A 26299-nucleotide genomic window follows, 5' to 3' on the forward strand; every position below is an offset into this window, starting at 1 on the left:
TCACAGGATACGTTGATTTATTTTTTTTAAATTCAAAATAATTTTAGACCTGGAGGAAAGTCACTGAGGTTGCACAGCGAGTTCCTCAGTAGTAGTTCTTTCTCCATCCTTCCTGCGTTTTCTCTAACATCTCATGTAATCAGAACACAGTGACCCAAACCAAGGAAACCGTCTGGGTGCGATGCTATTCGTGAATGTGCAGATTTTATTCAGATCTCACCAGCTTTGCTATTAATGGCCCTGTTCCTTTCTGGGATGCAGGCCAGGATTCAGGCAGCAGGCTGTGCTCAGAACTCCTCTGTGCTCTGGCAGGGCTTCAGTTCTGCTCTGTCATGACTGGGACCCTCTGAGAGGGCACTGGTTGTTTCTGTTACGAAAAATTACTATGTGGGTGTGCCGACATTTTCTTCAACATCCGGTTGAGATCGTGTGTGTCAGGGTGGACACTCCTTTCCACGGTAACAAGCCTTCTGTGAGCCATGTGGGATCCACCTTATCTTGGAGATGCTCACCATCAGGCTGGGGACGCATCTACTGGGGTCTCCCAGGCTTTGACTTATTTATCCCTCTGCAGTGAATACGTCAGAGAGGACAATCCAGTTTGTCCATTGGAAGTTCTGTCCTCAGGAAGCTACTTGTTCCCCGCCATGTGGCCTTTACTCTTCACTCTACTAAGTGCCATTTACCCCCTCCTTCCCTGTTTCCCTCAGTGTGACCAAACACGATTATGACCTAACTTCTCAGCAGATATGTGTTCACCACTTTCTTTTGTTACTTCTCTGTTTTTATTTCATATCTGCACGTGTATGTGTTGTTACATGTGGGGTGCATAGAGGTCATGCCATGTGTCCTGCTCTATAACTCTACCTTTTTATTCCCGTGAGACCAGTCCCACTGAGCCTGGAGCTACGCCAGCTGCCAGCCCCTTCACCCCGCAGTCCCCTGCCTCTGCCCCTTTACAGCCCTGACTCAACAGGTGCATAGCCACGTCCAGCTTTTCTTTTTTTCTGAGATGGGGGAAGGTTCCCTGGGATGGGGAAGTGTTTCATTATGTAGCCCTGACTGGTCTGGGATTCACTATATAGACCCACAGAAACCTGCCCACTTCTGCTGAGAGCAAAGGCATGTACCACTGTGACATAGATGCTAAACTCAGGCCCTCAGGTTTACCTGATAAGCCCTCTCCCCAGGTTTCTAGTTGTCTACTTTCCTCTAATTAGAGACAACATTGTATGAATTTTACTGTTACTGTCTTCTTGGAGTTTTTTGCTTTGTTTTGTTTCCTTTTAATCTCTTTTTAGACCAGGTCTCATATATCACAAGCTGATGTAGACTCTTTCCGTAGCTGAGGATGATCTTTAACTCCTGCTGCTCCTATCTTTACCCACAAAGCACTGGGCTTGTGGGTGTACATCACTGTATCTGCTTGTATATGTTACTTGGGCAGGAGCAGACCCATGTCTCTGTGCACGCTGTGCTCTACTCACAGGGCCAAGCCCCAGGGTCATGGGAGGGCACTTGAGGCTGTGGGCATTGAAATGGAAAGTCTGAAGTGAGGCGAATGAGGGTTGGATTTTCCTCCAACAACCCAGGCGACAGCCGCTCACTTGCCCGCAGCAGCTCAGACTGGAGTGCAGACTGTGGGGCAGCAGGCAGCGGGCAGCGGTCACTCTTCCACCACTAGCTGCTGCCGCTTAGCTCTTAGTGCTCCCTCTTTATTTTCTTTCTGGCTTCATCTCCTACACTCCCCTGGGTAAGACACTGGAGGATGGGCTATTTTTAATATAATCCACATACAGTCGACCGCATGGAATTCAGTGCATTTCAGGCTTGCACAACCGTTGTCTTATTTGGTTCCAGGGGATGTTTTTACTACGCCCCTCCCAAGAGTCGCCTCTCCATCAGCGGCCATGCCTTCCTGTCCCCTTCTTCAGCAGGTGGGAAGTGCTCTGAGCACTCATTCTGGAAATGCCACCAAGTGGAATCGCATGCCCTGGATGAGCTGCTTCTCTCTTGCGTGCACCTATTTTTCTTTTCAATCGAAGTGCATCTATATCTATATGGTGACACAAATTACCTCACTTCACCTTTTTTGAAGCTACATAATAATCCGGTTGCAGGGGGCGGGGAACTGTACCATACTGTGTCTCTATGCACCACCCGATGGACATTTGGGCTATTCATCCTTCATGTAACACTTCTTCCTGTAGACACATCTTAATTTCTCACAGACTTTTGCATAGTTCTGGCTCCTACAGCCTCTGGCCTGTAAGTTTAACTTCTGAAGGGACTGCCACGTGAGCTTCAAAATTACCAAAAGTACAGATTTCTGAGGCTGCAGGAATGGCTCAGTGATTAAGAGCAATGGTGCTCTTTTAAAGGACCTGGGTTCAGCTCCCAGCACTCACATGGAGGTTCCAACCATCTAACTCCAGTCCCAGAGGATCTGATGCCCTCTTCTGGCCTCTGTGAGTACTGCATGAACCCAGTACACAGACATATAGGCAGGTAAAACATTTATACACATAAAAATAATAAACATAGGTTTCTAATCTCTGTCTGCTAAGATCCTGGCTCTACAGGGCTGGAAATACAATCTCTCTCTCTCTCTCTCTCTCTCTCTCTCTCTCTCTCTCTCTCTCTCTCTCTCTCTGTGTGTGTGTGTGTGTGTGTGTGTGTGTACAAGCCTGGTGAGAAACTGCATTGTGTGTTCATGTGGGTGTCTGCATACGCTCATGTGGAGGTTGAGATTTGGTGTTTCCCTCTTCTTTTTTGAGGCAGGTTCTCTCGTGGAACCTGGAGCCCCTCTGTCCATCTAGACTAGCTGGTCAATGGACTCCAGGGCCCATCTGATCATTCACCTTGGCCTACTGACAAGTTGACACCCCTGGTTGTTGGAGATCTGAACTCAGATCCTCATGCTTGCTTAACAAGTGACTGACCCATTTCTGCAACCCTGGAGGCTGTTTCTGAACAGCACCAGGGAACAGTGAGAGAGGCCATGAGCAGGGTTGGGACAGAGACGCAGGAGCCAGGATCTATTCTTACTGTCTGGGAACTGGCTTGCATTCCCATGTTCCCAAAGTCTGACAATACATGTCGGTGCCAGCCCTGGCACCACTAGACACAGAAACATGGTCAGTCCTGCAGCCTGCGAGTTCACACTCCAGCGAGCCTCTGTGAGCTGATGGGATTGGATTGTTGGAGGCTGTGACTGTGGCCAGTGGGTCAGCCAGGGAGCAGTGACATTTTGTTTGTCTGAGTGTTTGTCCTTTGTCTTAAATGTTCAGCCAACATGTACAAATAGGGAGATTCTGAGCAGTAATTTGATTTCTGGAATCTTTGAAAGGGCAGCAGATCTGGTGGCCCTGGGCATATGTTATTACATGCCCAGAACAGGCTCCTGTTGGGGTGGGGCTGTACTTGCTCTGTTTGCCCCAGTTCACTCCATCCCCTAGTGTGGGCAGTGGACCGAGCCACCAGACAGAAAACCTGGTAAGGTTGAGCGGAACCCCAGCAATTCTCATAATTGAGAACGGTAGATGATTAAATCTACTCCCGACCAGGTTCCTGTCCTGGAACACGTGCACATGACACCACATGGAGAGGACTGTGGTAATCAATCAATCACATACAGGCAATACCCAAATCCCCTCCACGGTCAGATGAGGCATCTCTAACATCTCAGACCAAGCCAATAGAAGGTATCTGCCTTTAGATGCCTACCCACCCAGAATGTTTATAAGATCCTATCCACCAGGAATAAGGTACACGAGGTATTTTACCAAAGACCTTCTGAGAGTACCTGATTTATCAAGCTGTAATACCCTAAGGGAAGAGTATTTTCTCCTGAAGCTTTAGTTGCTGGAAGCTGCTAGAGCCTACTGCAGCAACTTCCTGCTCGGTGGTCCCCAACCTTAGCTCCTAGCCACAGACCAATTTTTACTGCATCCTGCCACCTGCCACGGACTCTGGGGCAACGGACGCTGAGGAAGAGGCCCAACATCCAGTCTTGCTCCCCCTCAGGGAGCTGCAAACTCTTTGGCCACTCCAGCTGGGCCAGAGCCCCATAGATCTCCTCAGATAACCCCCCAGTATGAAGACCGGTACCCTAGACTCTTCTGCTGTGTGAACCAGTGACAGTGTGGTCCTGCCCCCACTGTGTCTGAGGCCATCCCTGCACTGGCTGTGAGACCCAGCACGTCACCGTCTATTCTCACCATCCTCTTCTCCACATGCTTTTTGTCCTCTTTCCCTTAGCCAGGTGCTTCTCACTGAGGGCAACTGTGGGGATGTGGGGACTTCGGAGAGAGGCAGCCTTGGGTTCCTGTGTCAGCTTCTGGCATTTCCTGGTTATAAAGTTGAGGTAGTCAGTTGACCCCTGTGAAACAGAGGCCACATATCACCCATCTCTGGGATGTCCTTTGACACAGGCATATTCGTGGCCTAACATTCCCCAGGGTTCAGGGTGGCATGTGACTGGTAATCCTGGGGCTAAGTGGCTTCTCCACATGCACCACACCCGGAGACAGAACCCACGGCTAGGGACCCAAGGCCTTTTGACCAGAAGGTGAGCGCTCGATGAGCTGCATCCACACCCACCCCTCATGTATCTCTGAGTTCAATATTAGCACTCGGGGAGGCTGGACTAGAACAGGACATCCAGCAGTCTGGAGAAAATGGGTTTCTAGGGTGCAGGATCGGGAATTACCTACCCCAACAGTCTCACCATATTCAATCTCTCCCCTAGGCTAGAAAGAAAGGTGGCTTTTTTTTCATCCCCTTCAAACAGTCACTTCTTTAGTAGTTACTGGATAAGCCTGGCACACAGTAGGTATTCAAGAAATGGCATTGCTTAGTTTTTAAAGTCTTTCCCCTTCTGGTAATGAGCCTACAAGGTCAGGGCCAGGAAGGTTCAGAGGCACACAAAGGACCAAGGGATAAGCGCCCTGACTAACCAAGGCTTTAACTTAAAATCGCCTCCCAGGTCTTTAGACACATATGCAAATTACATGCAAATCAAAGCTTTATTAGTAATCCTTTTCAGGAAGTCTGACTGGATGCAACCCTGTGGGGATGCTCTAGGAGGAGGTCACTGGATCCCTGGGAGCTTGCAGTCAGCCCCGGAGGACAAGTGCCTGGAATGCAGACGGTTCGGAGGGAGGGATGGGCGGGGCAGGAGATTTGAGAGGAGAGTGGGTACAGGAAGGACCTTAGGGAGCCTTGTAGGAACGGCCTGTGACGGGCCTGATTACCATCTGCCTCTATCCCCTGGTGGTAGAGCTGATCACTCCTTAGTTGTTACTACAGCTTGGGCAGCAGTACGGGGCCAGCTCGGCTCTGCCCCCAGATAGGCTTGGTTTCCATGTTTGCACTAGTTTCCTGGGCTAACTCCTGAGCCTCAGTTTCCCCCTGTAAAAATGAACCCAGAGGGACTGCGTTTTATGAGGTAGGCTCAGGGCCTGGACTGGGAGTTGAGTCATCTCTGCTGGCCCTGCCAGTTCCCTGCCTGGCTAGAGCCTGGAGAGCCCCTGCTCTTCCTGCTTTCTGAGTAGTAGTAGCCCTTGCCTGTGGCCAGGTGCCATTAAAACACGGGCTGGTGCCACTAGGACCTGGCTGCTTCACAGAAGGCTCTTCTCTTCCCCAGTGGCTAGAGAAGGTGCTTGGTGGTGTTTCTTCTTCACTTAGTCAAGGAAATGGAGGCCAGAGAAGTTGGGAGACTTACCTAAGGCCACATAGCCATCTAGAGGCTAAGCTGGAGACAGAGACCCAAGCATCCGGACTTGGGAGGCGGAAGTCCCACTATCTTCACTGCAGGTCATACAAGTTGAGCACACCCTCGTTTGATCGCTGTGGGGAGTCTCTGGGTCCCCTTTTCTGGGCACATGAAAACATCATCCCTGTGGAGCACAGTGTGTCCTATGGCACTGACTGATGTCCCACAGATCTCCCCCTCTAAGGATATTGGGGGGGGGGGGGTTACCGGAAGCACTGCCTGCTGGGGCTTCCTGTCTCTGGCCTGTGCCTCCTCACTTTCCTTTCCTGACCCCCTCCGGTCTCTGTGTCCCCGCTTTCCTGTCCCTTCCCCTTCCCCAGCCTCAGGGCGGCAGTGTTTGGGGGAGATTATGCAGTGTTGACATTGGAATATGAATTAGGCAAGAGCAGCAGCCAAATATTGGAATTAGGGAAAGCGGGAGGCAGGCAGGGATCCAAGAGCGGCCGGGACATCTGTGTGTCGGCTGCTCCAGATGCCTGACCCCACCGCCCACCTGGAAGCCGCTGGTCCCTGAGCCACAGCAGGCTCTGCCACAGCCAAGCTTGGCAACGAGGCGGCTGCTGCTCTGAGTCCTGCAAAAGCTTCACCGGCTAGGCTAACTGCGTGCCAGGCCCGGGAGCGAGCAGTCCTCCTGCTGTGAGAGAGGGCAGCTGTGTCTGTCCTTCACTGAGCCATCTGAGAGCCCACTTAAAGGGCTGCCTCCCCTTTCTCCTCTTTGTATTTCTTCACTTTCCTTTTGCCTAGCCCCTTCCCCTTCCCTTCTTCCTTCCCCCCTCCCTCTCCTTCCTTTCCCCTCTGCCATGCTGGAGATGAATCCTGTGTTTTGTGCAGGGCAGGTAAGCATTTCACCATTCAGCTAAATCCCTAGCACGAGCCCCTGTCCGTATGAATCAGGTCAGTTCTCGCCAAGGTGTGCTGCATGGAACCCACTTTCTGCAAAGAGCTAACAAGCTTTCTGGAAAGGGGGAGGTGCTGTGTGCATGTTTGAGAACTGTGTTAAACAGGACCACTGTAGGGATGTCTACTTTCACAACATACAGGTTTGACCCTCTACAAGGAAGAAGAATGTCTAGGGGTTCTCAAAGCTGGTGTGACAGTAACCTGTTCCTCACTGAGTGTCTCTTTCAGATCAGTGTCCACAGAGCTGAATTTTCTTTGTACTCTCCTGATGGTTTCAGACAGCAGACAGGATGGTACAACCTTCTCTTCTCACCCCAGGTTCTTCCTTTTGTAGGGAAATACGATGTGCCGTGTGGCCCTTCTCTACCTGTGTTCCAGGCCTCTGGACCCACAGCACTGTGACAGCTAGATGACATGTTCAACATCAGCTCACAGGACAGGGAGACACTAGATTCCAGGGCTCCAGCTCTTGGGTTCAGGATCTGCCTGTCCCAGTACTGCCTGGGTAGCTGATATTATATAAGGCACCAGAAAGGCAGGTGCCAGAGTATCTTGGATGAGCTCTCGAGGGCACCACCCACCTCCAGCCACCTCTCTCAGTGTCTGGCCTGTTCGGTCCCCAGTTTCTGTGCTTGGAGTGCTTGCCCTAAGTAGGCTATGAGTTCTGAGAGTGGTCCTGGCTTTCTGACCATCAAAGGACACCTTCTTCCTCTCTCCCCTCTCTTCTTCCCAAGGGCCTCCAAGCAGCAGCCTCTGCTTTGCCTCCAGCTCAGTTGGGATCACTGCAATCGGGAGGCAGGAAGGTTCGGGTCTTGGAAAAACTGAGCCAAGTCCCACAAAAGGCTCAGAGAAAACTTAAAAGCCTGAGACACTCCCTTGCCCCATCTGGTGAGGGCCTGTATTCCCCTATCTCAGGGCTAAGGAAGTCTCTCCAGTTCTAACAATATAAGTCTATCATTGGTACCTGCTGCCCTGTCTTCTCCTTATGCCTTCCGTAACCTGACGTCTCCAGCTGGTCTTTCCTATAGGATTCCAGCTACTTACCAAGGCACATCCCTGCCCTGGTGCTATCCCACGCAAGGCCACTCAGAGGGACCTCTTAGTCTTCACCCACTCATGCCTTTCTCCTCCACATCAAGCCTGGCACCATCTCTACCACTTAGGGCCCCAAGTTTCCCAGCCTCTGCCCCTACTGTGCTTCTAGCCTTTCTGCCTTCTTCTTGGGATAAGCAATGCAAGCTTGGGGCCTCACCTCCTGCTGCTCCTTAAAGGCCCTGGCGCACACTTCTCTGCTGAATTTGTCTACATCAGATTAAACTAGCTAAAGCCAGTGTCTCACCCCTAGATCTCCTCTGTGTCCATTAGCCTACTGCCTCTCGAGATTTTAAATTCTAATGCAAACACACTCTTTGATCTGTCCGGACAGCTCAGCAGTAACCATGCTCATGTCCACCCTTGGCTCTGTTGGCCAATGGCATGGTTCCTGGGAGGCTGCCACCATCTGGCCTTTCTCTACCCACATACAGCTGTTCAAGTAATACACTCAGTTACTCTGATGTTTATTTACCTGTTCTCCACTCTCCATCTCTCTCCATCCCCCTCCCTACTCTCTCTCTCCCCCTTTCCCCTCTCTCCTTCTCCTCTTCTCTCCCTTACCCACTCTCCCTCTCCCTCCCTCCCTCTCCCCCCTCCCCGTGTTGGGGGGACATATGTGCACCTGTGCATAGGCTCAAGCTCCCAAGTACACTTGTGTAGAGGCCTGAAGAGGAGGCTGGGTGTCCCACTCTGTAATTCTCTGCCTTACCCTGCCTTTGAGTGTCTCATTGAATCTAGACCGGCATCTGGAAAGCCAGCAATCCTCCTGCCTCTGCTCCCTCACCCAGCCACACCCAACCTTTTCACTTGGGTGCTGGGAATTTGAATCCAGACCCTAATGCTTGCCACAGAGATGGCCAGCAGGCCCGGCATGCAAGTTCTTCCTCATTCTTTACTGCTGTAAATAGTGCAGCCTTGACCTCCAGCCCCTTGGAACACTGCTGCAGGCAGAGTCTGTAGTGGGAATGCCATGCTCACGACCAGATGGTCCTCAGAAAACACTAGGCTCTTTCCACCCCACCTCACAGCAGTCTTGTCCAACGTGAGAACATGACAGAAGTTTTACCTCTTATGGTGCTCTGGGAACACAGTAGGCTCAATAAAATGTTTGCTTAGTATGTGTATGACTTGCTAATTCTGGCTATTTTCTCAGAAAAGCAGAATATCCCCTGCCCCGAAAAGTCTGAAGTCAGCTCTAAGACTGGACACCTTGACAAAAGATGTTTCTTATGTCCTTTTGGTGCTCTCTGGGCCATGAAGAACCCTGACAGCCTGGACACTTTGTTAAGTTGGGGTGTGATGGTGTGATGGTGTGATGGTGTGATGGTGTGTGTGTATGTGTGTGTGTGTGTGTGTGTGTGTGTGTGTGTGTGTGTGTGGTTTTTGTCTTCAAAACTGGCCTTGAGGATCCAGGTTGCTATGGCAACCCTGGAGCAAGGCCTTCCCTTCCTTCCATCTTGGGAGCCCTTGTTGCTATAACGACCAACTGTAGGGAGAGGAGGAGACCCACTCAGAGGAGGGAGGGCCATGCTCCTGCCAAGCCTCCACAAGTCACTGCTCCCTGGTAACCAGCAGGTGAAGAAAGGTCAGGGTTCAGGGGGAGCTGGGGTGTGTCCATGATGTAGAGGGTGATATAGGTAAGCATTCTTCCTCAGCTTCCGGTGGTAGAGCAGGATCTGGCCTGGCCTCTGGTGATGCACAGCTTGAATGAAGCAAAGCTCTGTACCAAGAGCACTGTGGCTCTATAAGTGTCCCATAGCCTCGGGCATTTGACTACTTGGCCCCCAGTTGGTGGCCCTGTTTGGGGGAGTTTTAGGAGGTGCCTCCTTGCTGGAGTAAACATGTCACTGGGGGGTGGGCTTTGAGAGTTTAAAAACTTGAAACGTTTCAAGCCTTTTCTCTCTGCTGCTTGTGGTTCACCATGTGAGCCCTTGGCTTCCTGCTTCTGTGGTTGTGCCTGCCGCTTGCTGCCTTACTGTCCTGAGATGAGGGATTCGTACGCCTTTGGAACTGCAAGCCCAATAAACTCCTTCTTCTACAAGCATCCCTTTGTCACGGTGTTTTATCACGGCAATAGACAAGCAATTTAGGCCAGGCATGGGGACACATGCCTTTAATCCAAGCACTCAGGAGGCAGAGGCAGGTGTATCTATGACAAGGCCAGCCTGGTCTACAAAGCAAGTCCAGGACAGGGCAGAGAAAACAACAGCAGCAGCAGCAGCAGCAGCAACAACAACAACAAGGAAAGAAAAGAAAGGTAACTGTTGCACTACATAAATGCAAGCAGGCTTTCCCTTACCTGCTTGCCCCACCTTGGTGAACTTCCTTTCTTGCTTCTTGTCTGCACCAGAAACTCAGGTTCAGAGTAGGCTCCTCCTTCTACCCTCAGGCTCTGTAAACCTGCCAGTCACAAGTCCTGCTTATCCCTCCTCCAGTCTTTCACCTGGGTGTCCCTTTGCATCCCAGACATCTGTTGGGTTTGCCTGGGCCATCTCTCACTTCGAGAACACTGTCACTTCCCTCTGGGGCTGGTGCTCCTTCCAGGTACTCCCTGCCCCTAGCACATCTGCCATGGCTGCAGACAGGTGACTCTGGTCACTGACTGCCTCCTTAAGCTCCAAACTGGCTTAAGGATCTAGGCTTCCATCTGGGAAAAACTGTAAGCAGTTGGCTCATTTCTGCTTTGCCTGTGTTCACCCAGTTCCTTCTGCCCAGGTATGACTCCCTGGCCTCAGCAACTAGGTCCCTTCCTGTCCTTGTGAGCTTCCAAGATGGTAGAAGGGGTTTTCACTTGGTTCTCCTCCAAACTATGTAGGGGACACCAAGAGGATCAGGGACCATCTGATATCATCTTTGATGGAACTCGTAGCTCTGTCTACCCCTGAATCTCAAGCAGGTGGGGGAAGCTACTAGATGGAAGCTACCGGATGATTCTGGGGCCCAGCAGGGAGGACAGAACTCAGACCTTTGCTTGTGTGGTGGGGAGGCTCCAAAGAGAGCTGAGCACCAAAGAAGTCTATGCAAGTTAGGGGTCAGAGGGCCTGGGAGCCACAGGCAGAGGACTCAAGATGGGGTCCAAAGGAGGAGTCCATTAATTTAAGAGTCTGAGCAAAGAACACATTCCTGCCTCCTCTCCATGCAGGCAAGGGACTGTCCTCTTTATTCTTAGGAGTGGCCAGAGGCTCTGGTCTCTCTGGGTGCCTGGTAGGGAGAAGGGAATGGGTTATAGATAGTAGATTAAGGCTGCAAATACACAGTGTGACTGTCAGCCCTGATCAACTCTTGGGAACATGGGCAGGGGATGTATGGGGTGGTGTGTGTGGGGTGGTGTGTGTGGGGTGTGTGGAGCAGTGGTCAGGGCAAGAGGGGAAAGGAGACAAAAGCATATGAAATCAACGTGTCCATCCAAGAAGTCCAGCACTCAGCTAGCAGAAGTTCCAGAAATAGAGAGGAGAACATGGAATTGTCAAAGAAACAATGCAAGAAAACTTGCCAGAATCAAAGAACAGGGGTTCCCAGTGGTAAGGTCACTGAGTATCCAACTCAAGGAAAAGAACAGACATACCCAAGGTCACCTCTGTGACACTTAAGCAGCAGGTCAAGAGTTCTTCTGTAGTCTGCAGGGGGAATGGGATGGGGCTGGATGGGGTAAAAGTCACTTACTCATGTGCAAATTTTAATGGAGCATGAAAACCTCTAAAACAATAAAAAAGATCTAAAGATAATAAAATAGAATGAACAACTATGACTAAAGTAGAAAATTTACCCAAAAATAAGATTTATCAGGGCTGGGACTAGGCAGGTGGGCCGAGTGGTTAGACCCTGCCTTTATTTAGAGTGAAGATTTGGGGCTCAGGAGGTCACTCAGTAAAGCACTTGCACAGCAAGTGCAAGGACCCGACTGGCTCTGAGCACCTCCTAAAAAACTGGGTGTAGTGACCGATGCTTGTAATCCCGGCACCTGGGCGGTGGCGAGGCTTTGTGTCTTGACGGCCAGGCCCTCGGGCTAGCTGATGAGCAGCAGGCCTCCAAGGCAGTGGTTGGCATTCTCCTATGAAGCCTTGAGAATGACATCTGAAGTTGTCCTCTGGTTTCCCTTACACACTCTCTCTCTCTCTCTCTCTCTCTCTCTCTCTCTCTCACTCTCATGTGCACCTGCCCACATCCAAACATGCATGTGCAAGCACGCACAGTTATAAAAGGGCTCGAGAGACAGATTGGTGGGTAAGAGCATTTGCTGAGCAGGTACGAGGACAATTCCAGGACTGTGACCGGTGGACATAGGGAGAGCATAGGGACTTGCTGGCTGCCAGCCTAGCTCTAGGTTCTGTGAGAGACCCTGTCTCAAAGCAATAAAGTGGAGAGCAATAGACCTGATATCTTCTGGGGACTCCTCATATGTACTGGAGCCCTACACTCGTACATATAGCACACATACACACACACACACACACACACACACACACACACACATCTATATACCATACTTATACACACATACATTCACACACACACGTGATATATAATATATATCCACATATATAATAATATGTAATATGTGATATATAATATATCCACATATACAAACACATTTAAATAGATACACATGCAGACAGGGAGATAAGGGTTCCAACAGAGAAGAGGAGATTCCTTAAATAATGGCTCAGGGCAGCAGGAAGCCAGAGGATCCAAGGGCCAGGGAATTTGTCCCTAGGAATATAAATGGGCTTGGCAAATTATGGGACGTTTGGTCACATGAAAAATTATAGTGAGAGCTTGGCAGGATTTTGTTGATTGCCTAAATAAAATAAAATAAACAACTCCAAGCTGATGGACAGCAGTAAAAACTGACAAGGAAAGCAAAAAAGGACTTGGCCTGTAAACAACCGTATTTTAGGTTGTGATAAGAGTGAAAGATACAGTAAGCGTTTAGAAACTCTAGGGGTGGGTGGGAGTGGGGGTGGGGGTGGGGGAACGGGCTGGAGAGGTGGCTCAGAGGCTCAGAGGTCCTGAGTTCAATTCCCAGCAACCGCCTGGTGGCTCACAACTGCCTGTAATGAGATCTGGTGCTCTCTTCCGGCCTGCAGGTGTACATGCAGGCAGAACGCTGTATACCTAATAAATAAAATCTTTTAAAAGAGAGGCAGTTATCTGGGGGAGCCTGCCGGGAGAGGAGGGATGCGTTGGGGAGGAGGCCCTTCTCAGGGCTAAGAGGAAGACATGGGAGGGCTTTCGGAGCACAGGCGTCTGTCTCTCAGAGTGGGATGAGCCCGCTGAAGCATGAGATGAAGGAAGTGGGGCAGGTGGCGCCCGCCTGCTATTTCCAGCCCTCGAGCCCACTGCCTCCCTGGAGTCAATCAGCTGCAACTAGGAAATGCTCGAGAGAGAAGAATTAAGCATTGAACATGGGCAGGCTTAAAAAAACCTTATTATTCTTTAAAAAATACAATATAGGGGTTATTTGCATGGCATTTACATTGTATTACATATAATAAGTAGTTCTGAGATGATTTAAAGCAGGAGAGGTGGAAGGTTATATGCAAATATGACACTGTGCCTTTGAAGGTCGTGGGCTCCTCAGATTTGGAACTTGCAGGGACCTCGGAGCTCATGGCAGGGAACCGAGGATGGTATCCCGGCTATCCAAATAGATTTCAGGTAATACTTGGGTAAAAACAAAACTCATTTCTGAAAAGTAGATTGGGGGCCAGCAAGATGGCTTAGTGGGTAAGAGCACTTGCCGCTAAGCCTGACTATGCAAGTTCAGTTCCCAGGACGCACATGGGGAGAGGAGAGAACCGATTCCCACAGTTATCGACTGACTTTCACATGTGTACTGTGGTACACATGCCCACACAAGCAAACAGATCAATAGGGTCAGGGGTGGGGGGGGTGTAGTTAGAGCTCATGTTCTGTCCTCTGTGAATGGGAGTCTTCCCAGGAACCCAAACCATCTGTGAGCTACAAAGAAGCCATGTCCCCAACAGGAATACAGAGCAAACCCTCTGTCAGTCACTGAAGCCATGTCCCCGACAAGGACACAGAGACATGCATCTCATATAACTGTGCAATGAGCAAATACAGTTGGTTAAATTTAAAAGTATTAAAAAAAAAAAAAAAGCGGGGCTGGGGATTTAGCTCAGTGGTAGAGCGCTTACCTAGGAAGCGCAAGGCCCTGGGTTCGGTCCCCAGCTCCGAAAAAAAGAACCAAAAAAAAAAAAAAAAAAAAAAAAGCAAGAACTTAGCTGGCTATGGTGGTGAATGCCTGCAATTCCAGCACGTGGGAAGTGGAGGCAGGAAGATTAAGAGTTCAAGGTTAGCCTTAGCAAGTGAGTTTGAGGCTAGCCTATGCTACATGAGACCCTTTCTAAAAAAAAAAAAAGATAGAACACTCTTAAATTGTCCAAACAGGTAAAAGCAGGACAACACAATGAGATATTTATCCTTTATAGACTGTGACAGGCAGTAATGATGTTTTTGAGTTGAAGGTTGGTGGTCTGTTTTCGGTCACAGGCTGTGGAGACAGGGTAGAAGTTAGAGGTGGGCTCAGCTGTCTGTGCAGTGAGAAAAGTAAACACGAAAACTACTGCCCGCCCATGTTGACCTCGGGATTGTAAGTGGGCAGCCACAGGCATGGCATTCTGCGGGTGCTGTGAAACACGGAACATTCCAGTAGACTGTAGGATACTCAGAAACAGCTGCTCTCTTCTCCCCCATGCCACCTCTGACTTCCTGACCTTTGCTTCCTGTCCAGGGACCTTTGGGGAAGCCAGGGCCTCCTCCTGACATGCCTCTGCACACTCATCTGTGTGTGGGCATGAGATCTGCATCTGCCCATTTTCCTCTTCTATTGAAACTGGCCCCCCACCCCCATAATAATCCTGATTACAGGCTCCTCCCAGTTCCTCCCCACCACCTTTCCCATCTAGACCCAGTCCCTTTCTGTCTCTCAGTAGAAAACAAACGGGCTTGTATGGGATGATAATAATAAAACAAAAGAAAACATAATAAAACAAAACTAACACATCAAAAAACACACGGAAGAAGACAAGCCCAAAGGAAAGGTTCAAGAAACAGATAAAGACGCAGAGACCCACTTATTTGCACACTGAGGAATCACATAAAAACACTAAGCTGGGAATGATTATGTGTATGCAAAGGACGATTTCCCTGCCTCCTCTTCTGCAGTGTTCACTGAGCTCTGAGGGGAGGGGTTTGACAGACATCCCATTTAGGGCTGAATATTTCAGGGTTTCTCACTCTCTGTACTATGTCTGCCTGTGCGTCTCCTTTTTCCCATTCGCTGCTGGAGGAAGCTTCTCTGATGGTGGCCGAATGAGGAACTGATCCAGAAGTATAGCTGAATACCATTAGGAGTAATTTTATTGCTACTTTTCTTTGGTTTTGTTTTGAGACAGGGTTTTCAGCCCTGGCTGTTCTGAAACTCACTTTGTAGATCAGGCTGGCCTCGATCTTACAGAGATCCACCTGCTCCTGCATACCAAATGCTGGGATTAAAGGTCAGCACCATCACTGCTTAGCTGCTGCTTCTTCTCCCCCTCCTCCCCCCTCCTCCCCCCTCCTCCCCCTCCCCCTCCCCCTCCTGTCCCCCTCCCCCTTCCCCTCCCCTCCTCTCCTCCTCCTCCTCCTCCCCCTCTTCCCCCTCCCCCTCCTCCTCCCCCTCTTCTCCTCCTCTTCTTCCTCCTCCCCCTCCCCCTCCTCCTCCCCCTCCTCTCCTCCTCCTCCTCCTCCTCCTCCTCCTCCTCCTCTTTCTCCAGTAGTGCTTAGTTTTACCCTAGGACCCTTAGTCTCAGATTCTTGATCATCCAAATACAGGTTCCCTCTTGTGGAGCGGGGCCTTGAATCTAATCAGACAGCAGGTGGTTACTCCTATAAGCTTGGTGTCACATTGCCCTGGTTTATCTTGAAAGCACCCTTGTAGAGCAAAGGTTTTGTGGCTGAGTTGGTGTTTACATTTTGGTAGCATGCAGATGCAGAGTGAGTACCTTCCTGTAACAAAGATGCCAGTTTGTAGGGGTGAAGGTTCTTTGTGGGTGCCAGCTTGAATTCTCCATGTTTAGTGAGTAGTGAAGGTGTTGTCTTCCACAGTGGGGCCTTGCTGTCAGTTTGTGGAGAGCAACCTGTAGTCTTGACAACAGCCTGGGTTGTTTGGAGGTTCTTATGGGAGCCCTTGGATGTAACCCTCCCAGTACTGGAAGCTTCATTAGGTGACAGAAGATGGCTAGAGGGGGTGTTTCCCGTTATTTGTAAGCTTTCTGTTGTTTCTGTTGTTATTCACATCTCCCTAATAGAGGAAAACATTTTACAAACCTTCTGCTGCATTAGGTTTTAATGCTACCCCTCAAATGGTCCTTAATTTTAGCTGCCTCCTTATATTGCCTTCTGAATCCCCACTTCTCACTTGATCTTCTCATTCCAGTCCCTCCAACCATCCACCCATAACTCTCTAGTCTACTTCCCCTTCCTAGGGAGACCTACCTACTCCCCTACCCCACCGTGCCCTCTACCCAACCTCTGTGGTTTTCTGTTTAGATCCGTGCCTCAGTTTGAAATTGGGTTGTTTATTTTCTTGATATCTAGCTTTTTGAGTTCCTTATGTACTTTGGACATTCACCCTCTAATGGCTTTGTAGTTGGAAGACATCTTTTCCTATTCTTTAGGTTGTTGTTTTGTCCTAACGATGGCGTCCCTTTCTCTTCTATCAGGTTCAGCGTACCTGGTGATGTAGAGGTCTTTGATCCAGTTGGAGCTGACTTTTGAGGGTGGTAAGTATAGGTCTATTTGGATTCCTCTACATGCAGCCACCCAGTCTGACCAGGTCCACTTGTGAAAATTGCTATCTTTTCTCCAGTGTTTATTTCTGACTTCTTTATTTAAAAAAAATCAGGTTTCCCTTGGTGTATGAATTTATACCTGCTTTTTCAACTTGATTTTGTTGACCGTTATGTCTGATTTTTGCACCAATACCATGCTGTTTTTATTACTTTAGTTCTGCAGTGCAGTTTTGAGGTTGGGGATGGTGACCTCCAGCAATATTTTTATCATTCAGGATTGTTTTAGCTGTCCTGTTTTTGTTTTTTAATTTTTTTCATTGTATGTGTGTGTGTTTCCATATGAAGATAAAAACTGTCCTTTCAAGACCTGGAAAGAATTGTGTTGTGATTTTGATGGGGATTGCTTGGGTCTGTGAATGGCCTTTAGTAGATTGGCCATTTTTACTGTTAATCCTATCACTCTCTGAGCATGGGAGGTCTTGCCATTTTCTGATATCTTCTTCAATTTCTTTCATTAATGTCTTAAATATTTTATCACACCGATCTTTCACTTGCTTGGCTGGAGTTGAGGCCATTGTGAAAGGTGCTATCCTCTGATCTTTTTTTTTTTTTTTTTTGGTTCTTTTTTTTCGGAGCTGGGGACCGAACCCAGGGCCTTGCGCTTCCTAAGCAATCGCTCTACCACTGAGCTAAATCCCCAACCCCTGATCTTTTTTTCAGTCCATCTGCCATTTGTATATGGGAGGGCTAGTGATTTTTGTGATGCGATTTTGTATCCTGCTACTTTGCTGAAGGTGTTTATCTGCTGTAGGAGTTTTCTGGTAGAATTTTTAGGGTCCCTTACATACACTATTATATCATCTGCAAATAAGGATAATTTGACTTCTTTTCCTTTGTATCACTTTGATCTCCTTCAGTTGTCTTATTAAGACTTCAAGTACTATATTGAATGGGTATGGAGAGAGTAGACAACCTTGTCTTGTTCCTGGTTTTAGTTTTGAGTTTTGCCTGCTTTGAGTTTTGCCACACCTAAGTTGATGTGGGCTACAGGCTTGCTGTAAATGGCCTTTATTATGTAGAGGTATGTATGTGCCTTGTGTCCCTAGTCTCTTAAGGACTTTTACCATGAGGGGTGTTGAATCTTGTCAAAGGCCTTTTGTGCATCTAATGAGTTGGTCTTGTAGTTTTTGTCTTTCGGTTTGTTTTCATGGTGGATTACACTTACTGATTTATGTATGTTGAACCATCCTTGCGTCTCTGGAATGAAGCCGACTTGATCATGGTGCATAATCTTTTTGATGTATTCTTGAATTCAGTTTGCAAGTATATTATTGGGAATTTTTGCATCCATGTTCATAAGGGAAATTGGTCTGTAATTATTTCTTTGTTGGGTCTTTGTGTGATTTGTTTCTCAGGATAACTGTGGCTTTGTAAAACAAGTTAGGCAATGCTCTGTTTTTATTCTGTGCAACAATTTAAGGAGTATTGGCATTAATTCTTTGAAAGTCTGGTAGAATTCTGTGTTTAAGCCATCTGGCCTTGGGCTTGTTTTGGTTGAGACTTTTAATGATCGCTTCTACTTCATTAGGGTTATAGGCCTCTTTAAATTGCTTATTTGCTCTTGATTTAACTTTGGGAAGCCGTATGCATTGAGAAAATAATCAGTTTCTTTTAGATTTTCCAATTTAGTAGAGTGTGGGTTTTTGAAGTATGTCTTTATGATTCTCTGGCTTCCTAATTTTGTTAATTTGGATATTTTCTTTCTGCCTTTTAGTTCATCTGGACAAGGTTTTACAATCTTATTTTCTCAAAGAACCAAGTCTTCATTTTGTTGTCTCTTTGTATCGTTCTTCTTGTTTATATTTTATTGATTTCAACCTTGCGTTCAGTTCTTTCTTGCCACCTGCTCCTTTTAGGTGTAATTTCTTCTTTTTGATTTCAGGTGTGCTGATAGGCACTAGCATAAAATATCTCCAATTTTTAAATGTAGGCACTTAACACTATGAATTTGCCCCTTAGAAACACCATCACTGAGTCCCATAAGTTTGGGTCTGTTATACATTCATTTTCATTTGATTCTAAAACGTCTTTCTTTCTTGATTATTTTTGTTCAGTAGGGGTCATATTCCTTGAGTTTGTAAACTTTCTGTTGTTATTCAGTGTTAATCCACGGTGGTCAGAATATAGGGTATTATTTCAATTTCCATGAATCTGTTGAGACTTGCTTTTTGTCCAAGTAGGTAGTCAGTTTTGGAGAAAGTTCCATGAAGGGCTGGGAGGAAGGTGTAATCATTTATGTTTGGATGAAATGTTCTGTAAATGTGTTAGGTCCATTTGGTTTATACTATCACTTAGTTTTAGCATTTCTCTGTTTAGGGTTTGCCTAGATAACCTGACTATGGGTGAGAGTGGAATATTAAAGTCTCTCACTATCATTGTGTGAGGGTCAGTATGTGACTTAGGCTGTAGTAGTGTTTCTTTTAGAAACTTGGGTGTCCTTGTGTTTGGTGTATTGATGTTAAGGAGTGCAATGCCCTATTGGTGTTTTTTTTTTTTTTTTTTTTTTTTTTTTTTTTTTTGCCTTTGATGACTATGAAGTGTCCTTTCTTATCTCTTCTGATTAGTTTTGGTTTAAGATCTATTTTGTTGGCTATTAAAATGTCTACCACCTTGCTTCTTAGGTCTATTCGCTTGGCATATCTTTCACTGTCTTTTTAGTCTGAGGTAGTGTCTATCCTTGTTGTTGAGGTGTGGTTTTTGGATGCAGCAGAAAGGTGGATCCTGTTTTCACAGTCATTGTTAGTGTGTGTCTTTCTATTGGGGGAACTGAGACCACTGATATTGAGATATATCAATGAACAGTATTTATTGATTTCTGTTATTTTGGTGTGTGTGTGTGTGTGTGTGTGTGTGTGTGTGTGTGTGTGTGTTGTAGATAGATATTACTTACGTTTGGTATTACCATGGAATACCTGATTTTTTCCACTCACTGTGATTGAAAATTTTGCTCGGTATCTTAGTCTGGGCTGGCATCTGTGGTCCTTTGGGGTCTGCAGCACATCTGTCCAGGCCCTTCTGGCTTTTAGAATTTCCATCGAGAAGTTAGGGGTTTTTTTATATATAGATCTGCCTTTGTATGTTACTTGGTATTTTTCCCTTGTAGCTTTTAATTTTCTATTTTCTTTTTTTGTTTTGTGCATTTGGTGTTTTGATTATTATGTGCCAAGGGGACTTTCTTTTCTGGTCAAGTCAATTTGGTGTTCTGCATGCTTCATGTACCTTAATAGGGACCTCCTTCTTTAGGATTGGAAAATTTTCTTCTATGCTTTTGTTGAAAATATTCTGTGCCTTTGACCTGGGTTTCTTCTCTTTCCTCTATTCCTGTTATTTTTAGATTTGGTCTTTTCATAGTGCCCCATATTTCCTGGATGCTTTGTGCTAGGGTTTTTTTTTTAGATTTAACGTTTTCTTTGACGAAGGTATCCATTTCTTCCATCATATCTTCAATGCCTGATATTCTCTTGTCCATCTTTTGTATTCTATTTGTGAGGCTTGCCTCTGAAGTTCCTGAATTTTTTATTTCCAGGTTTCCCTCAGTTTAGGTTTTCTTTATTGATTCTATTTCTACTTTCAGGTCTTGAACAGTTTTATTCATTTTCTTCCAGGGTTTGTGTTTTCATAGATTTCTTTAAGGGATTTATTCATTTCCTCCCTAAGGACCTCTATCATATCCCCAAAGGCTATTTTTCAGGCCTGTCTTGTGCTTTAGCCATGCTGGAATACCCGGGACCTACTGTGGTAAGGTTGCTGGGCTGTAAGGGAGACACATCGCTTTGGCTGTTTTTGATTGTCTTTTTTGCTGGCGTCTAGGCTAATCTAGGTTGAGAAGTTTGTAATTCTAAGTTCTGGCGTCTGGTCTTATGTTTTATTTTTCTTAGGTGGGTGTCTTGTTTCTTGGAATCTGGTGCCCTTTCTGGCTCTGAGAATAGTCTTGTGTCTATGTTACTGCCTGGTAGGGAATTCTTGTGGGATCCTGCTAGGTGTGGCCATTGGGGGTTCCAGGTAACATGAGTTTCTAGGTATTGGGAGCTGACACTTAAGAATGGAGATGGGCTAGGAGGGGTGGTGCTGAGGGGGTCTGCGGATGGAGGCAAGCAAGGTGTTCTACCAGGATCTGCTTTGTCCCCTGGGAGTGGGTGCAGGGCTGGGATGAGTCTAGGGGATTGGGTTTTGAGGAGAGAAGGAAGAGGTGAAGTGCTGCAGTTTCGTTACCTGCTCTCCTGTCTGGAGTGTCCCTATTCTTCTCATGGGATGCCTGCTAGAGTTGCTGTTGGAGAGCAGGCTGCCACTCCTTCTCTGTCACAAAGCTGGGGGAAGAGACTTGGAGGGGAAGCAAGAGAGGTGGTGATTTCCAATTAGCCTACCTGCTTCCCGGGTGGCTGCTCGGTTCCCAGGGATGCTGCACATTTTCAAGGCCCCTGTGAGCAGCTGTATCCGAGCTGGGAAAGGTTTAGTGGCCTTGCTTGGTTTCCACACACATGTTATTTAGGTGGGAACAGATTGAACTTGAGGGTTTCAGGATTTTCACACGACCTTTAAATACTCCAGATTTGCAGTTTCCGTCTTTCTTTAATTCAAAACTGGATGGTCTTGGAAAGAAAACATTGAATTGGATGCTATTACCCTGCAAATCTGCCTCTTCCCTCCCTCTGCCCTGGCCCTCCCTGCCTCCCCAGCTAGCATTTCACCCACTCACTACCCAGCAGGCAGGCTTCATCTGGCCTCCATCCACACTTCTCTGTGGGAACTGCTTGCTTAGAATTCACCAGCCCCCCAGAGGCCTCAACTGGGGGCCTCGTGCTGTTTCCTTCTTCAAGCCCAATTTAAATCTCCTTGAACATCCCCCTACCTTGGCTTTGGGTTACAAAGGAGCCCTACTTTATTGATACTATAAAACGAAACAAACCAAATTGCTGGCTGCGGAGATGGCTGAGTGGGTGAAGTGCTTACCATGCATGTTAGCTTACAGACAATTCTACTAGGTGCTTCCCAGGGACCTAGCAAGGGCTTTCTTCATCAACTGTGGCCATCACCAGGTGTGGGCTGCCTAGCGCTCTCTCTCTCTCTCTCTCCCTCTCTCTCTCTCTCTCTTCCCCCCTCTCTTTGTTTCCCTCCCAGTCCCTCTCCCCCTTCTCTGTGCCCCAGCCTCTTCTCTGCCCTCATGGCTCTGCTATCTGTCTATCTGTTTTCTACTCTACTCCTACCCTTTCTCCAGGTCCTCACCCCTCTCCCTTCCCCCAGTAAACCTCCTTACACCAAACTGTTCATGGCCTAATTACCCAGTGGCATATTTTGGTATTGGCCCACCAGGTACCCCCTCGACACATGATATATTTCATAGCAATGCAATCATGAGGCTGTGAGTTGATTCTCCAGATCGTACAGAAAAATCCTGTCCTGGTGGTAATGCACTTTGTGACCCTAGTACTGAAGAGGCAGAGACAGAACGATCCTGGAGCTCATTGAACAACCAGCCTAGACTAATGAGGTAGGCAGGACTCAGAGAGAGAGAGAGACCCTGTCTCAAAGAATAAGGTAGACAGCTCCTGAGGAACAAATGAATGTGCACATGAATTCTCTCAGGCACACAGATACACACATGCACACATACAGAGACACACATGCATACACGTACACATGTACACAAAACAACAAAACAAATTCCTTCACTATCTTCACTGTTTATTCTGATATTTTTTAGCTTATTACTTTTGTTTTGAAAGAAATTTACTTTTATTGATTGATTGATTGATTGATTATGTATGTATGGGAACCAGAATCCAGGAGGGGTTGAGGCAAAGTCACCAACCTGGAAAACTGACTCTGGAGACCAGCATTGAGTACAGAGTTCTGGGGTAGCCAAACATCCCATTGTCACTATGGGGAGCTCCAGGTTGCCAGTCCCCAAATGGACTTCCGTGCAGATGGGGGAAGTAGTCATCTCCCTGTCGAGGCCCAATCTGAGGCTCACTAGTTTGCTAGGATCCTCTACCTTGTGTTATTCCAGCAGACATGGACACTCATACTACAGGGTGGTGTGGAAGACTTCCTCAGTGCCCTCCAGGCCCCACCCAGGGGCTGCAGCACCCACATGTATGTAGCTTAAGTATGGGCACACAAATGACATGGAGTGCTTGAAGTCAGGACAACTTGCAAGAGTCAGCTCTCTCTCTCTCGGTTTTGTGTAGCCCTGGCTGTCCTAGAGCTCACTCTGTCTACCGGGCTGACCTCAAACTCAGAGCCCCGCCTGCCACTGCCCCTTGGGTGCTGGGATTCAAGGTGTGTACCACTACAGCTTCAGGTCCCGGGAACCAAATTCAGGTCCCTGGACTTGGCGTCTAGTGCCCTCATCTGCCTCTGATCCCTGCTGGTCCTTCCTTTGATCTCAAAGGACTTTCTGCGGCCCTGTAGGACCACCCGTGTGGAGGGCTCCCTTGCTGAATTCCCATCTCTAAATCCATCTCCCTTAAATTCCCCTCCAAGGGGAAACTCCATGTCCCTGGAATTCTCGTAAACCTCTAGGGGATGAGTTTGCCTGAGATGTTTTGACTTCACCTCACCTCTAAGATAACCATCTGTCCCCTGTCTTCTGGCTCTGTCAGGGCAACTAAAGCTCGGGCATTCCCTGTTCCCTCCTCCGTTACCATCTCCCCACCAGAGTTCAGCTTCACTAGAACCACCCCACGCCCACTGATCTCACCAGTGGCCTCCGTCCCCAAGCATGTGGCCACTCCCTTGTTGTTCTTGGAATGTCTGGGAGGGCACATTGTCACTATCACATTTTTTTTTCCTAAAAGAGAGTCTTGGTATTAGCTATAGCCTGCTGCAGCAGCACACGTCTGTGATCCCAGCACTTGGGAGTGAAGTAGAATAAGGTAGGAAGGACCAATTATTGCTCTTCATTTGGTTTATTGATTTACTTAGGGCACTGCTTGTACTGCTCACTTCCAAGCATGGTGTCACTTGCCACCGGGACAGAATAACCTGGAGGAACGGCCGAAACAATGGGTTGAGGCCCTTAACCTGACCACAAAAAGCTTACTCCAGAGAGATTCCTGCAACCCCAGGTGGAGAGGCAGGAGGATCACAAGTTCAAGGTTAGATTTAGCTACATAGGAAGCTTGAGGTCAGCTTGGGCTACACCAGAACTGGTCTTACAAAAACAAGACAAAACAACAAAAAAAAAATAACAATGAAGAGACTTCATGTTAACCAGTTAGATTCTCCTGAGAACCCAAAATGGCACAGGATGTTGCCCTCCAAAGCAGTGTCGTGGATGGTCTCATCACTGACCTCTGGAGGACATGTCCATCTGTCTCCTTGAGTTTCCAGACCTCCCCTCAGAGTTCTGGATCCACCCTTCAGGGAGAGGTATGGTGGGGCGAGCCTGGAGTTAGAGTTAAGAGAGTCCAGGTTAGAGTAGGTCTAAGACAGAGGCCGTTTCATGCCTCCCTGATGTCTCATGTGAACTCGGTCACACTGCCTCGCTCAATCTCACCATGAACACTCTCACAGGGGCAGGGAGGGACGCACGCGGCATCACCAGCACCCGTCTCCTCTCCCCCTGTCCTCTACTGTGGCTATCTCTGTCCTCATGGTCTGTCTGTTCTCCAAGGTGGGGGGTGTCTTAGCTATTTTTGAGCCATGGGCAGTATTCCATGGTCTGATGAAGCTTCTAAACACTCTCCTTCAAACAAACAGACAAAAAACAGAAAAGATTTTAAAACAATAACAAAATATTTAGGATTGTGGAGGAAGGCAGTTGGAAGCTTTTATTAAAATATTAGAAAACTACATTTATAGTATTGGATACTCATTTATATCAACACAGTCAAAAATCTACCTTAAGTTCAAAGCACTGATGATCCTAGATGGTATTTCGAGATCTGCAATGTTACCTGTAATAGAAGAATGTATGCTGTATTTTTATTCTGTAGTTTGAAGCTGGCATTTATCATGGTGTTATTGTCTGAAACACTGAAACTGGATGAGCCCTATAGGCTCGAGGCCTCACTCAGCTGGTGATGCCATCTCGGGAGGCTCTGGGAACTTTAGTTGGAGGAAGTGGGTCGCTGGGGGGCCTGCCATATTCCCAGGGAAACTGAAGTTCCCTTTATGAAATTGTAGTCTCACTGACAAAAGAATTTACAACAGACCTGTAAGGAAGGTCAAGGACAATTTTATTAGAGAAATAAGGCAAGTTATTGAGAGAAAAACAGCAGGGCAGGAAATATTTTTGTACTTTGGGCCTCTAGGAGAAGGGAGGTGAAGAAGAGGGAGACAGCAGTGCTGCTTGGGTTAGGCCATGGTGGGGTTTGGGATCAGCAGTGTCAGGCAAGCCTACTTTGATTAAGATCCAAAAGAAAAGGAAACATGGAAAAGCTGGTGGGTTCTGTAGTGCCACGGGACAGAATCGATGAGAGCCTCTGCCCAGATGGGAGTTTTGGAGAGTAAGTGTCATCTCCTTAGCATGGCTTCCAGTGAACCAACGTTCCTGGGTTTGGGGTTGGGTGGATGTGGGGGGTGAGGATGCCTGATCACATGACTGACAGACACAGTTGCATTAACTTCTTAAAGGAGGAGACCCAGGGATAGAACTTATAATCTATTCTTTTAGACAGGGGAAAGCACCTTTATCTTAATGGGCCCCAACAAAACCCGAACACCTCCACCTTTTTTTTCTTCTTCTTTTTGGAGCTGGGGATCCCAAACCTAGGGCCTTGTGCTTGCTAGGCAAGCGCTCTACCACTGAGCTAAATCCCCAACCCCCACCTCCACCTTTAAAACAGTTTTTAAGTGGCAGTTGTGTGTTTGTGCTGTGCACAGATGTGCCATGGGACAAGTGAGTTAGAGGACAACTTTCAGGAGTGGTCTCTCCCCTTTCATATGTGGAACCCAGGGATTGAACTCAGATCTTCAGGATTGGCAGTGGGTGCCTTTACGCACTGAGCCATTGCTGCAGTTCACCTCCACCTTAAACAAGGTAATATAAATCCTAAGGAGGTGGGGAGCTGATGTTTACCTTCCCAGGGTTATCTAGGAAATAGGAGGTGGGGTCTGAAAGAACCTATATCAGTACAAGACACCCCAAGAGCAAGTTCTTAGCACAAAGGAGATTTATTTCTTCCAGAGGGACAGAGGGCAGGGGTAGGAGTCAAAGACAGGAGACAGAGGACTAGGGAGAAGGAGAAGGGAATAGAGATGGAGAAGGGATGTTTGCCCCAACGGACAAAGGTCTGGATAGAGGAGAGACAGACTGCTCATAGCACAATAGCATTTTATAAAGGAACAGGGGGAACCTGTGTTAGGATGAGGTTTAATTGGGCATGTTAATTAGAATAGTCAAAAGAAGGATTTTGATTGCTGGACTTCAGTACTGATAGCTGGACCTTGGTAGTCAGCCTCGGAGGGAATGGACCTGGGTGGCTAGCCTTAGGGATTTAATCTAACAGTTTTTGGCATGGCAGAGGGAATGGGGTGGGGGTTGAGGGGAAAGCCTGCCTGAGCCATGCCTGCCATACTTGGGCTCTAGAATTCCAACAGGAAGACACGTCAATCTGTGTTTTTCTTCTACACTCTGTAGATACCTGTTGACTGTGTTTCTAGGGTGTGAATCACTTGGGGTTGGGGATGTGGCTCAGTGGGTCTAGAACTTCCTATGTAAGTAACAGGA

The 26299-nt window shown here is 47.6% G+C and overlaps 2 long non-coding RNA genes across 5 annotated transcripts in view; one reads left to right on the plus strand and one right to left on the minus strand.

The window, feature by feature from the left end:
• LOC120101599 (uncharacterized) lies at positions 1-10125 on the minus strand. 2 transcript variants are annotated; one of them, XR_015684505.1, is made up of 3 exons: positions 10071-10125; positions 5726-5900; positions 1-4381 (listed from the first exon to the last, which is right to left on the minus strand). It is a non-coding gene; the product is annotated as an uncharacterized LOC120101599 (long non-coding RNA). The 2 variants fall into 2 exon arrangements; XR_015684504.1 differs by lacking the exon at positions 10071-10125 and having other exon boundaries at positions 5726-5957.
• The window catches only part of LOC108350417 (uncharacterized), a 27711-nt gene continuing 10660 nt past the window's right edge, over positions 9249-26299 (plus strand). Inside the window, exons 1-2 of one of the 3 annotated variants that reach the window (XR_015684501.1) lie at positions 9249-9346; positions 16498-16557. This is a non-coding gene — a long non-coding RNA (uncharacterized LOC108350417). Of the gene's footprint in view, positions 10029-16497; positions 16558-26299 lie in introns of all 3 variants that reach the window. The other 2 variants (XR_015684502.1, XR_015684503.1) reach the window with 2 other exon arrangements.

The sequence above is a fragment of the Rattus norvegicus genome, chromosome 3, assembly GCF_021556685.1.
Source record: "Rattus norvegicus strain SHRSP/BbbUtx chromosome 3, alternate assembly SHRSP_T2T, whole genome shotgun sequence".
In the NCBI taxonomy this organism is placed as follows: Eukaryota; Metazoa; Chordata; class Mammalia; order Rodentia; family Muridae; genus Rattus; species Rattus norvegicus.